This window comes from Pseudorasbora parva, chromosome 3 (genome assembly GCF_024679245.1).
Source record: "Pseudorasbora parva isolate DD20220531a chromosome 3, ASM2467924v1, whole genome shotgun sequence".
NCBI classification, from domain to species: Eukaryota; Metazoa; Chordata; class Actinopteri; order Cypriniformes; family Gobionidae; genus Pseudorasbora; species Pseudorasbora parva.
The window spans coordinates 50,896,723-50,908,812 of NC_090174.1; the positions used below are offsets into that span (position 1 = coordinate 50,896,723).

Here is a 12,090-nt window from a genome sequence, read left to right on the forward strand (position 1 = left end):
ATTATTGTACATACCAGTTTCCTAGGTAAAAATTGCACATTAACGCCCTTCCATTTCAAAATTTTAATGGGGTGAGCGTGAAATTACTTAAGAAGTGGGAATTATCAAACTTCCGATAGCACGTGAAGGCCGAGACGCTGCCGACGAAAGGCTTTTTTCACCTCTAGTTGACGTCAGGTTGGTGTGTCCCGCCATTTCTCAATTATAACACTCTCACCGTCTTCGGCACCATCGACAAAAGACATGGATTAAAACACCATGTGTAAACGGGTATGTATCTTCTGCGTCTATTTGGAATCTGATTGACAAAAATGCGATTTTTGTGCTGCCTTGACGTGCTATTGGAAATTGTCTGCTTCCTACTTCTGAAGTCGTGATTACAAGCTTGTCGCATTCAAGCTTTAGCGTTGGAAAGAACAGCCATGGTTTAAATCCCTGGTTTACTCTTGCCTATTAATTGGTTAAATCTTATTAAAGCCAAAATAATTTTAGCTTCCCATTTATTGGCAATACGACGTAGACCATGTTCCTTACACTTACATTTCGTCATGCTATGGTGGTCAACTATAGCCTGACGTGGTCATACTCGATTCTAGTATCTAGTAAATGAGTGCGAATTTTAGCAGGCAACCTTGCCAAAATAACACACATTTTACCCCCCAAACACCATCGTTTTTCAGAGAACCCTCGAGAAGCTATTGTTTAGGGCTAACGTTAGTAGTTGTCAGGTTTTGTTGTAAAAACTTGGCAACCCTGTCTGCATGTGCTGGGATAAACGATCTTTGCATTGCTGTAAAAAAATAAAAGAATTTAATGATACACAGAGTACTTACCCAACATGATCATCATTTTTGAGAGAAATTGTGACGGTGAATGCATATATAAACAAGCTCTCCGTTTAAGATTTGAACAAATATAATCCAAGCCCCCTTGATGACTGTTGATCATCTCAGGGTTTTTCCTGGGTCAGAAATGGTCTTCAGTGGTGGCTGACCAGACATGGTCATCTACACACATGCATATATGCGCACACACACACCAACAGTACAAATATACCCGTGTGATCTGTGAGCACAATACTGACAATAAATGTAAAATAAATGCAATTTTTTTCATTTTGCTGAATTAGATGCTGACCTCATCTAATTTTGATATCTCATTATGATGTTTGTTTCTTTAGTTCCTCTTTTTACAAAGTTTGCATGGTTTACCAATTAATTATTTTGGCAACAATTATTAAAAAGTAGCTTTTTAATTATTAAAAAGTATTACATAAAAAATGTAATAACAAATAGTCTAATTCTCTACCATATACAATTTAATAAAACTATTGGCTATCAACAACTTGCGTTGTTTTGGTAATTTACTACACATTATCAATATAAATGCTCAAAATAAATACATGAAAATACTGTGGATTATTAAAACTAATTCTTACTAACCCCTCTTGTTTAATGGGTTAAGCACTCTTGCATTCTCATTTCAGAGGTGTTGTGAGTAAATTATTACACATTGATTCGTGAGTTCAGTGTTGGACAGATTAGTTCATTCAAATTAATCGTTCCAAATGAGTCATGAATTTGCGAATCGGGCAAAAGCTTACGTGTTATATGTGAAGATTTGTCAACACAGAAAACATTACATAAGGATATTTTTCCGTTTATTTGAAAGTATGGTTTATGTCAGCTGCATGTGCAAAACGTCTGTTAAAAGAAATGCGTTTTTTTTTAACACAATTCACATCCAGCAGTAGGCTAATTCAGCGAAAATATTGTGCGACCGCGCCACACGGACCATGTAGTCAGTCTTCCAAACTTTTACCATTGTGTCAGTTCTGTTGATTTTGATTGATATCTGCGAGTGAGAAAGAGCTCAGATGGTGATCGTTTTGAAGACAGAGAGTGCGCGCGGGCTCTCTGCTCGTGCTCTGTCACTCATTTAACGTGCGCCCTGTCACGTGCATTAGTAATCTACATCAATTTATAGGCTTTGGCGGGACAAAAAAAAATTTCAATGTAGGAAAAACCCTGCATCTGTCCGTCATCGTCTAAAGCCCTGATGATTTCATTGATCCGAACAGTTTCTGTTTGGAGAAAATTACTCCTCTATGGAGCGAGGCCAGACCGAACCGCCCGACCAATAAAAATAGTGGACGGGGCTAAGTTCGGCTGGCATGCAGGCTAGGTCAACTAGATGCGATTTTCGATGTGTTTATAATACACAATATGCTTCAAATGATTATTAATTTATGTAAATATGTAATACTTTAACACCAAGACAATTAAATTGTATGTGGAAAAAATAACTAATAAAACCCATTTGTCCCATTTGCAATTTTTAACGCTTATGCCACGACACCAGAGGGCGTTCATGTGCAATTTTTACCTTGAAAACTCATATTTACGATAATTCCGATAGCACGTGAAGGCAACATTAGTATGATCATTCCCTGGGTCAATACCCATTGGCAGGGGCGTAGCACCAAATTTTGGGCCCTGGGTACAAACCATCTTGCTGGGCCCCCGTACCATGTATGTGTATGTATAGAAAACTGACTTCTAAGGCCCCCCCCCCTGCTTCGGGCCCTGGTTACTCAGTACCCTTTATCCCCCCAGTCCCACGCCCCTGCCCATTGGACAGTCCACAATCTGATTGATGTCTTTTGGACCAATAGTTTTTAAGAAAAGTGGGGGAAAGTACCTCCTCCGCAGGTGTAAGGAAGATGATCAGTGTTGTTAATGGTGTTCCGTACAGGCTTATGATGTTCTGAGCGCATTTCAACTGTGAAAATGGACATTTTTTTGGACCATGCGGACCATGCGAGATAGGCATGATTGTGTTGTGATATTAACATGTGAGTTATACATGAACCATGTGAAACATTGGGGAATATATTTCTGAAGACAAAGAAATGCACAAAAGTTGCATCGATTTAAACAAATTAATAATAAACCAATGTGTAAACTTCAAAACTCTGCCTGTCTCAGCCCGGGAGTGGCGCCAAGCGGTCATCACCCGTTATTGACTTTTAAAAATTTCCATTTCAAAGCATTTATTCAACAAAAGGTCATATATTTAACAATTTGTGATAGCATAGTATTCATTTTATAAAAATTGTAATACTGTGAGAAACATAAATTAAATCAAATAGCCTACATTTTCGCTGCTCTAAGATATACTTATCTCCCCTACACGAGCTGCTTGCTGAATGTTTGTTAGAACAAATATAAAATAAAAATTCTAAAGTTTTTAAAATAATATAATATAAAAGTGTTTACTGTCAGTTTTGATCAATTTAATCCATCCTTACTGAATAAAAGAATGAATATTGAGGTATGTTGATAAAAATGTGCACAGTAGGGTACACTTTAAGCAAAACACGTTTTTGCTTGTGCACAGCCTAGAAATGATTAATAAATCATGTTGGTTAATGGATGACTTAAAAAACCATAAAGGGCTTCCCATGAAACCATTTTTGCTATGAAAGGAGAATTCTCTAGTAGTGATGACCTTTCTTTCTGACAGGATGTAGCTCTATATTTGTGTCTTGGTTATATCACAGCTTTAGATCTTAATATGAAAATGATTAGGATGTTCACCGTTCTCTCTCTATCTGTCTTTCTCTCTTCTGCTGAGCAGAGCTGGAATCGGGATATAAAGGGCACTGTTCCATTACCACTGCTGATTGAGTCTAGGGGCGTTTTGAGAGGTTTTCAGATGAAAGTAGTGTGTACAAAGATGGTGTAAAAGAGGGATTTGAAAGACCCTTTCAGGCGTCAGATAAAGGTAGGTATTAGTGTCTATAGAACTTTATGTGTGGGCCTTTGGTGAGTGTTTGTTTCAGATACCAGCCCCAACTTGAAGTGTGTGTGTGTGTGTGTGTGTGTGTGTGTGTGTGTGTGTGTGTGTGTGTGTGTGTGTGTGTGTGTGTGTGTGTGTGTGTGTGTGTGTGTGTGTGTGTGTGTGTGTGTGTGTGTGTGTGTGTGTGTGTGTGTGTGTGTGTGTGTGTGTGTGTGTGTGTGTGGTGGGGGAGAGAGAGAGAGAGAGAGAGAGAGAGAGAGAGAGAGAGAGAGAGAGCACACTATCCTTGATCTAAAACCTCTTTAATCCACCAAATCAAAGTAAAAGAGCCATAGATCTAAACCCAGCTTCCTGTGTGTGTTTTTGTGTCGGGGAGTCAAATACTGATCAAAAAAATACCTTTTTTGATAATGTGAACATCTATTAAGGTGTTTTACTAAGGTAACATGTAAGCCATAAACACAAATAAAGTGGAACTTTCTTAAAGTTACACTGTGTGATATTTTCCCCCATCTAGTGGTGAAAAGGTATATGACCATCCAGTGAATATTTACTTTTTTAAACCCAATGGTTGGGTCTTGTCAATATTAGACCTAACATATGTGGGTTGAAACAACCCAGCATTTTTAAAGTGTAAATTACAGCCAAATTATATAATAACATAAATTCACAAATAAATTAGGGGATTTGATTGGAATGTGATTCGTATGAAACCATATGATTCTTAGGAGAGAGAAAAAAACATAAATATGAAGTTCCTCTACTACACCCACCCCTAAACCTAACTGCCTGACAAGCATAAGCAGATATTTATTTAGCAACGCAGAAGTAGCCTAAGCTATTTTCTTTGAATGTGCAAGATTTTTATTCATTAGACACTAGGTAGGCCTAGATAGAAAAATAACAAAAGTGCATTAAACAGTAAAAATATTTGCGGTAAAAACTAATGTGCTTATGGTTAATACTAGCCTAGAAATCTAGACGCACCCTAGCGGCAGCAAATTTAATCTGCCCGCAAGTGTCGTCTAGGAACTCTCAATACCCTTCTGAGCTGTGTTCCTCTCAATCTGGACGGGCCAATCACATCGTGTATAGAGTCGGCGGGCGGGGCCATAATGATGCCGGCCGAGTTGCGTTTGCGTGCTTCTAGTAAACACAGAAACTGGGAGTTTGAAAGACAGCCGTTTATCCCGCCCCTCGGATTGAGCCCTGTCAATGGTGAGTTTCCAGACCAAACATCTTGATGTGGGTCTGGCTTGTCAGGCTAGGTTAATAAATGAGCACATTAGATTGTCTATTCACACCAAGTGCAAATAGCATGCTTTGTTGGCAAGTGCTATTTGCCCTAGCTCCGCCTAACAATGCCTGTTTGGGTCAAACAAGATCAAATAAATAAATAAATGAATAAATAATGTGCATAATAGCCAGTAAAGCATAAGGCTTATGGATCTTGATTTTGACGTGATCGACCTAGGTTTGAATCCGCCTTTTGCAGAGCTTGCTCTTATCCCTTTTCCCATCACATATGACAGCGGAAAGGCATTTACTTTCAATAAAAATTAAGAAAATGTTCCTAATGAAATGTTTAATCATAATAGAAGCAATAATAGAATAGAAGCAATTTATTGGGTAGGGTTAGGGGCAGGTGTAGAGAGGGCTTTTATTCTCCCTTTAAGGTGCCATCCATTTAATACAATGGACATTAAAATTAATAAAAACATATAAATGAGATTGTACAAATTAATATAAGCCGTCAATTCGTTAAAATAGTTACAAATTACAAAATTGTATTGGATTGTTTTTTCTTCATTGCATTTAAGAATTTTGTTATTGATTTTATTTTCCATTACATTATTTCCATTGACCTTTTTAAAGGAGCAAAGAAAGTTGTCCTAGGGGATGAATATTTTCACTGGTTAATAATAGGACTGTATTTGTTAAATGATTGCAGAGATCTATACACTAAAGGTGAGTTTTTTTTAATGAGTCTATTATTATAATAGAATAGAATAGAATAGAATAGAATAGAATAGAATAGAATAGAATAGAAAACAGTTATCAAGGCTCTTTTGACTTGGCCGGTATGAAATTACTGATACCACCCCTAGCAACCATGTGAAACACCCTAGTGAAGAACTTTTAATAAATAATAATAATAAATAATTCTGAAAAAGTATACCATGCAGCTCTAATTATATTGAGTGTATACTGTGATAATCACTCCTGACTTCCTGTTTTAGATCTATGTACGGATGACAGCCCAGCGTCGTTCATGCACATAAAGCGGGGCAGTGCGGACCAAGCCATGTGTCAGTTTGATGGGCATGAGTCACGGTGACAGCTCTATTAGAGATGCTAATAGAACAGCACAAAAGCACAGCACCCACTCAGGAAGCAGGAGATGGGGTAATGATGCCTAATTAACTCACGGGGTCCTCTCCCCTTTCTCCTTTACTGGGAAGAAAATATGACTCACAGCACTGTTGACCACCTGCTCATACAGTGATCCCTAGCAAAGATCAGCAATTCCTCCTTGGAAATTAAAATCTTGGCTTAATCTGAGATCTGAGCGAATGACTCACCACATTTGCACACAGTGAAAACACAGAGCCCAGTGTTGACTACTTGAAATTGTAGAGGTGGTGTATTTGAGTATTCTAATTCTTGAAAATGAAAAAGTGTGGAGGTTGCTCTTTCCTTGATGTGGCGTTTGATGTCTGACAGTTATACCTAGAGGCAAATATAGTCTTTTTCCCACTTATAATTGAGATATAAAGTCCGAATTGCAAGATATAAACTTGTAATTGGCAGAAATAAGCTTCCGTAGCATTTGTGCCTTGTGTCTCTTATCCACTTTTCCTAATGCATCTATTGCGGTTTAGATTACTGGAGGCATTTTCACTTTGGGGAAGTTCCACAGATGGTATTTTTATTAGGAGATACAAGGGTCCGTGGCTGTACAATTGGAAAAAGCATAATGGCTAATTTGGATAACCAGTCACATTACATCCTGGACGTCATTGAATCACTGAGAAGTGCCATAAACTGAATCATACCCGGCACTTTTTTCCCGGTGTAAACTCTTAAAAAAAGAATCCAAAACAAATGTTTAAGAGCAAACATTGAAAATTAGCAGATGGGCTGTTCACTAAAGGGGACTTATTATTTCACTTTTTATTATTTTAAAATTCACTTTTTGTAAGGTGTTTAAACACAGATGTGTGTCCGCAGTGTGTGTAAACAACCAGCCTATAATGATAAAAATCCAACCACACATTTTTTATAATCACCATAAATCATAGTCTCTCCAAACGAGCGGTTCCAGATCCTCTTATGTAAGAGTAGGGGGAAGCCCCGCCCATGACTGGTAACAATCTACCCCATTAGTAGATCCCGCCCTGGGTGAGTTGTAGCTGTCCGACATTTCTGTTTCCTCACTGTAGCAGCTTTTAATGTGACACGTATAGCCTTTAACAAGAATACCAATGGCAAGAGCTCTTTTCATTCTCTGCATTCCTTTCTTCTCGATCATTTCCCTGTCCATCTCCTGACACTATTGTGCAGTAGCCTATGCTAAATATTTCCTTATTATTAATAAGTTGTTAGTTACGAACAAAACTCTGTTGCAAATGCTTATCTTCATTGTTTTTTTATGGACAATCAGTCATAGTTATATAACATAACAAAAAAAAAACACATGATCAAATCTGTTTGGGGGATTTAATTACTGAAATCTGGCAACCGCATCAACGCGAGCTCTTTCTTGTGCGCGGATGATCTGAAAACGCCAGTAAACATGTAAGCTGCAATATCTCAGTCTCCATTTGAGATGTTTTGCTTAAAGTGTGTCATTTAGTCTGTCTGTGTTCTGTCAGGAAGATCAGGACTCACAAGCTGAACAGCTAACCTGCTGTGAGCTGCTGAAATAAGCCAATCAGAGCAGAGCTCTGTTAATATTCATGACCCTTCCAAATAAGGCAAAAACAGAGCATTGCATCCTAGGGACAATTTATAACTATAGGGTTGTAAATGGACCTGTAAAACTGTATCTGGGCAATTTTTTCTCTTAAATAAGCCACATACCCTCTATTTAGATATCAGAGAACAATTTAACATATTGTTTCAAATCATTCTAGGGCACCTTTAATGACCTACAGCTAAATATAGCTTTGGTGATAATTACAAAGCAAATATTTAATTAGCCTACTACAATAATAATAGTCCTACCTTGAAAAGCATCCTCTAAAGACAGCATTTTTAAGATTTCAGACGCGGCCATGGTTGAATTCTTCATTAAATTGAATTCAACAGAGCGGTTGCTGAATCATCTGACTCAGTGAACTGCGTGCCATTTAGCTACAGTGATGTCCATATGGAAATAAAGCAAGTTTGTTTTTGGTGTGCATTCAAGGACGCAATAGGTAGATATTTTTTGTGATACACTATATTTTTTATTAAATCACATTCAATACAGACTGCAATGCAAACTAATTTTCACAACTTGGGTATATGATACGCTGAACATTCACCAGCGATGGTAATAGTAGAAGCAGGGGAGCCGTGGAGTAAACATTGGAAGATGGTATTATCATGGGTTACACTTTACAATAAGGGTTCAATAGTTAAAAGTGCCCTAGAATGAAAAATTAAATTAACCATGGCATAGTTGAATAACAAGAGTTCAGTACATGGACATCCCATACAGTGAGTCTCAAACACCATTGCCTCCTCTTTCATATGCAAATCTTGTTTGTGAAAAACAGGCTATTTTCAACATAACGCCACGTGACGCAATCGCTGGGATCATTAAAATGTACGCCCCCAATATTTGCATGTAAGCCAATGTTCATTGTCAGGTGGAACTGCGTAGCTGAATCATCGGGAGTTCTGCAGATAAATAAGCATCACGCGAAGATAGCGAAAACAGCAGATCATGGAAATAAATGTCAACAGTCATGGTTGATGTTTATTTACAATCGGATAATGCAACAATTTGATTCAAAGTTTTTAGTTTGCTCGGCCCATTTCACCACGGACAGTTTTTTCTAACCTGTTAGAAAAAACCTGTTTTCTAACAACTAATAGAGTTGTTGAATGTTAAAATAAGGTGAATTAAATAAAAAATAAGGAACATCCTGGATCTTTTTTTAGCTCTTCTTTATTCTTTTTTAATGTATTATAGAAGTATCGGATCGGGACTCGGTATCGGCAGATACTCAAAATCAAATGACTCGGACTCGAGGGCAAAAAAACCTGATCGGGACATTCCTATAGCTAACGTCTTCTTCACCAAACGATAGTCATTTGACAAGGCTTCTAGTCAATTTGTTAAATAAATATACATTTTTGAGAACTGAAGTATGATTATTTTGCAGCAGGTGAGTAGTAAACATGACAATGAGTATTTTGAGTGGCTTCTACATTACTTTGTTTGGCTAAATAAATCGACTTTTAAATCAGTACTCTACTGTCAAACTGTAAATTTACTGTAAACAACATATTTACGCGCTACCCAGTTCAGTTCGTGATTCAAAGTTAAGAAGCTATCATTGTAAAATCCTTGCCAGGAAGAGTGGTATAAATGTGTTAGCTGTCATTTAGCCGTACAGTGAAAAAGCGAATAAGAGCAGAACTCTGCATTAATATTTATGACCCTTCCAAATAAGGCAAGAACAGAGGATTACATCCTGGGGACAATTTCTAGGGTTGTAAATGGACCTGTAAAACTGTATCTGGACAATGTTTTACCTTAAATAAGCCACATACCCTCTATTTAGATATCAGAGAACAATTGAAAATATTGTTTCAAATAATTCTAGGGCACCTTTAACATTAGTTACTTCAGTTAACATGAGAATAAGACTAAACAATACTTCTACGCTACAGCATTTATTAATCGTAGTTAATGTTAGTTTTATTTGTTAACATTAGTTAATGCACTGTGAACAAACAGTGAATGACTGTTTATTAACTAATATTAAGAAAGTTTAATAAATGTAACAAATGTATTGCACATTGTTGGTTCTTAATACATGAACTAATGTTAATAAATGAGACTTTTTGTAAAGTGTTACCATCGGTTACCATAGCTTCTGTGGCTTTGATTATGACTGCTTTTCGCCCATATTTACTTGCTGCAAACTTGCAGACTTTTTTAGAATGTCCATCCATTTCCATCCAAAGTCTTGCTTTTCCTCCCTACTGCTATGTTTGTGGTGTGATTTATGGGGCTTAAATTGGATTAGGCACTGTTTTGTTACAGGGTCGCACTATAGAGCAAGTCACAATTATTCCACCCTCGTACTAGAGATTGTGTAGCTTTCGTCACTGTGTTTGTGGTTGGAGTGAGGAACTAATCTCCTGAATGTATCCCGCAGATAGTGCATTAATACATCACATTTGTTTATTTGAGTTAAGCTAATTCTGAAATTTCTTTGGCCTATACAAATAAATATCTTGATATTGGCGTTTTACTGAACTACTAAATACATAGTGCAGATTAGTATAGTGCTGGACTGCTATTGGGAAATGGAAATGTGCTTATAGTCAGAATGTCATTTCAGTATTTTCTGGCCCAAGGGCACAAATGTTATGCAAATCCTCACCCTTTCTTAAATGTATTCCAGAGCCAAGTAAACTAACTCCCTGCACTCTGAAAATTTCATCCAGTATTTCTATTCTCTCGTTCTCTCTGACTGCAGGGACTCGTCTGTTGAAGGTTTGAATGGTCTGATGGATTGATGAATTCTGGGACCTTCTGATCTCTCTCTTATTATGGAAAACATCCAATTTTGTGCTAACATTAGCTATATGATTGCAAGATTTTATGCTTGAAAGCTTCACTCTCGGTAGATGTCTTCCCTGAAAAACCTTCAGATATTAACTGAAAATCAATAATTCAGTGGCGCGTCCTTATGTGACTATTTTAGAAACCCTTGAATGCTAGATCATTCAATCAGTATTGTCTTATACATTCGAATTTAACATTGAATTATAAATACGCACACTTATCAAAGAAGATATTTATGACATCAGGCAAAATAAGAAAAATCATAATTCATCAATGTTTGCATTTACATATTTGGTTACACATTATTTTAAGTTACCGTGGTTACATTATACTTAGTCAAGCGTGTAATGTGCGTAGTAGAGTTTAAGTATGTCACCATAAAATAAAGTTTAAAATACAGTTTTTCAATTTAGGATAACATTACTTGGGATTCTACTTAATCATAGGAACATATAGCAGACACTTTTTGATGTATTTTAGGCATATATTATGCTAGAGTACACTGTTAGTAATTCTTCAACATTAGAACAAGGGAAAGCATGCATATGGGCACCTGTTGTGAATCTTCTTAATCATAGGAACATTTATCATTTAGCAGACACTATTTGATGTACTTTAAGCATGTATTATGCTACAGTACACTGTTAGTAATTCTTCAACATTAGGACAAGGGTAAGCATTCATGTGGGCACCTGTTGTGAAGCTGATAGACATTTTCTGTGTGTATAAGTACACTTACATATGCAATTATAAGTGAATGTCTCTATTGTTTCAGTGTTTTACACCAGTCAATCAGAATGCCCTTCAATGCTTGTTTTTTATTCCTGTATGGGGTAAAAAACAATTAAGGTAAAGGCAGAGAGAAGCACATTGACAGAGAATTGTTCACAAGATTATGACTCACACACAGTTTCTTTTTACTTACAGTCTTTCATCCCAGGTGTTTCGAAAACCTTGCATGTTAAACCTCCTGTGGGACTATTGAATGTAAATTGCTGTCTTTTTGGCAGTTTGTGAGACCGATGTGCTTATACAAGAGCACAGAGCAATTTGTGGATACAGAACATCTCTACAATGAGAAACATGTCAAATTAACTATAAAGCAAGCTAAAGAAAAAGAAAGCAATGAAACCAAAATGTATATTAGATTTTTTACATGTGAGTGTTGCTTAAACCAGTCATGGAACTCTAAGGGGGCGCAGGCTGGTCCTTTACATGCAATCTGCGAGCAATTATATCATTACAAGGCACGTACTGATTGGCCTAGTCCTGCAGCATGCTGTCAGAGTTCCTCCACCATCCCCAGCTCCACCTACCTAGATCTGCTATATAATGTATATTTATGCAGCAGCAGCAGCATATCTTACATGCTCACAGCAGCGTGTCTGTGTATCTTTCAGCAGTAGCAAGTCCAGAAATAATTAACAGCAGCAGCGCCAGGAGATCTAGTCCGCCAAGACCAAATACATTAACACTGCCATATTCAATAACATGCTTAA

The 12,090-nt window shown here is 37.2% G+C and overlaps 1 long non-coding RNA gene across 2 annotated transcripts in view; it reads left to right on the forward strand.

The window, feature by feature from the left end:
• Positions 1 to 12,090, forward strand: part of LOC137071405 (uncharacterized) — a 43,252-nt gene continuing 31,162 nt past the window's right edge. The window contains exons 1-3 of one of the 2 annotated variants that reach the window (XR_010904425.1): positions 1 to 270; positions 3,640 to 3,786; positions 6,042 to 6,207. This is a non-coding gene — a long non-coding RNA (uncharacterized lncRNA). Of the gene's footprint in view, positions 271 to 3,639; positions 3,787 to 6,041; positions 6,480 to 12,090 lie in introns of those variants that run through there. The other variant, XR_010904424.1, reaches the window with a different exon arrangement.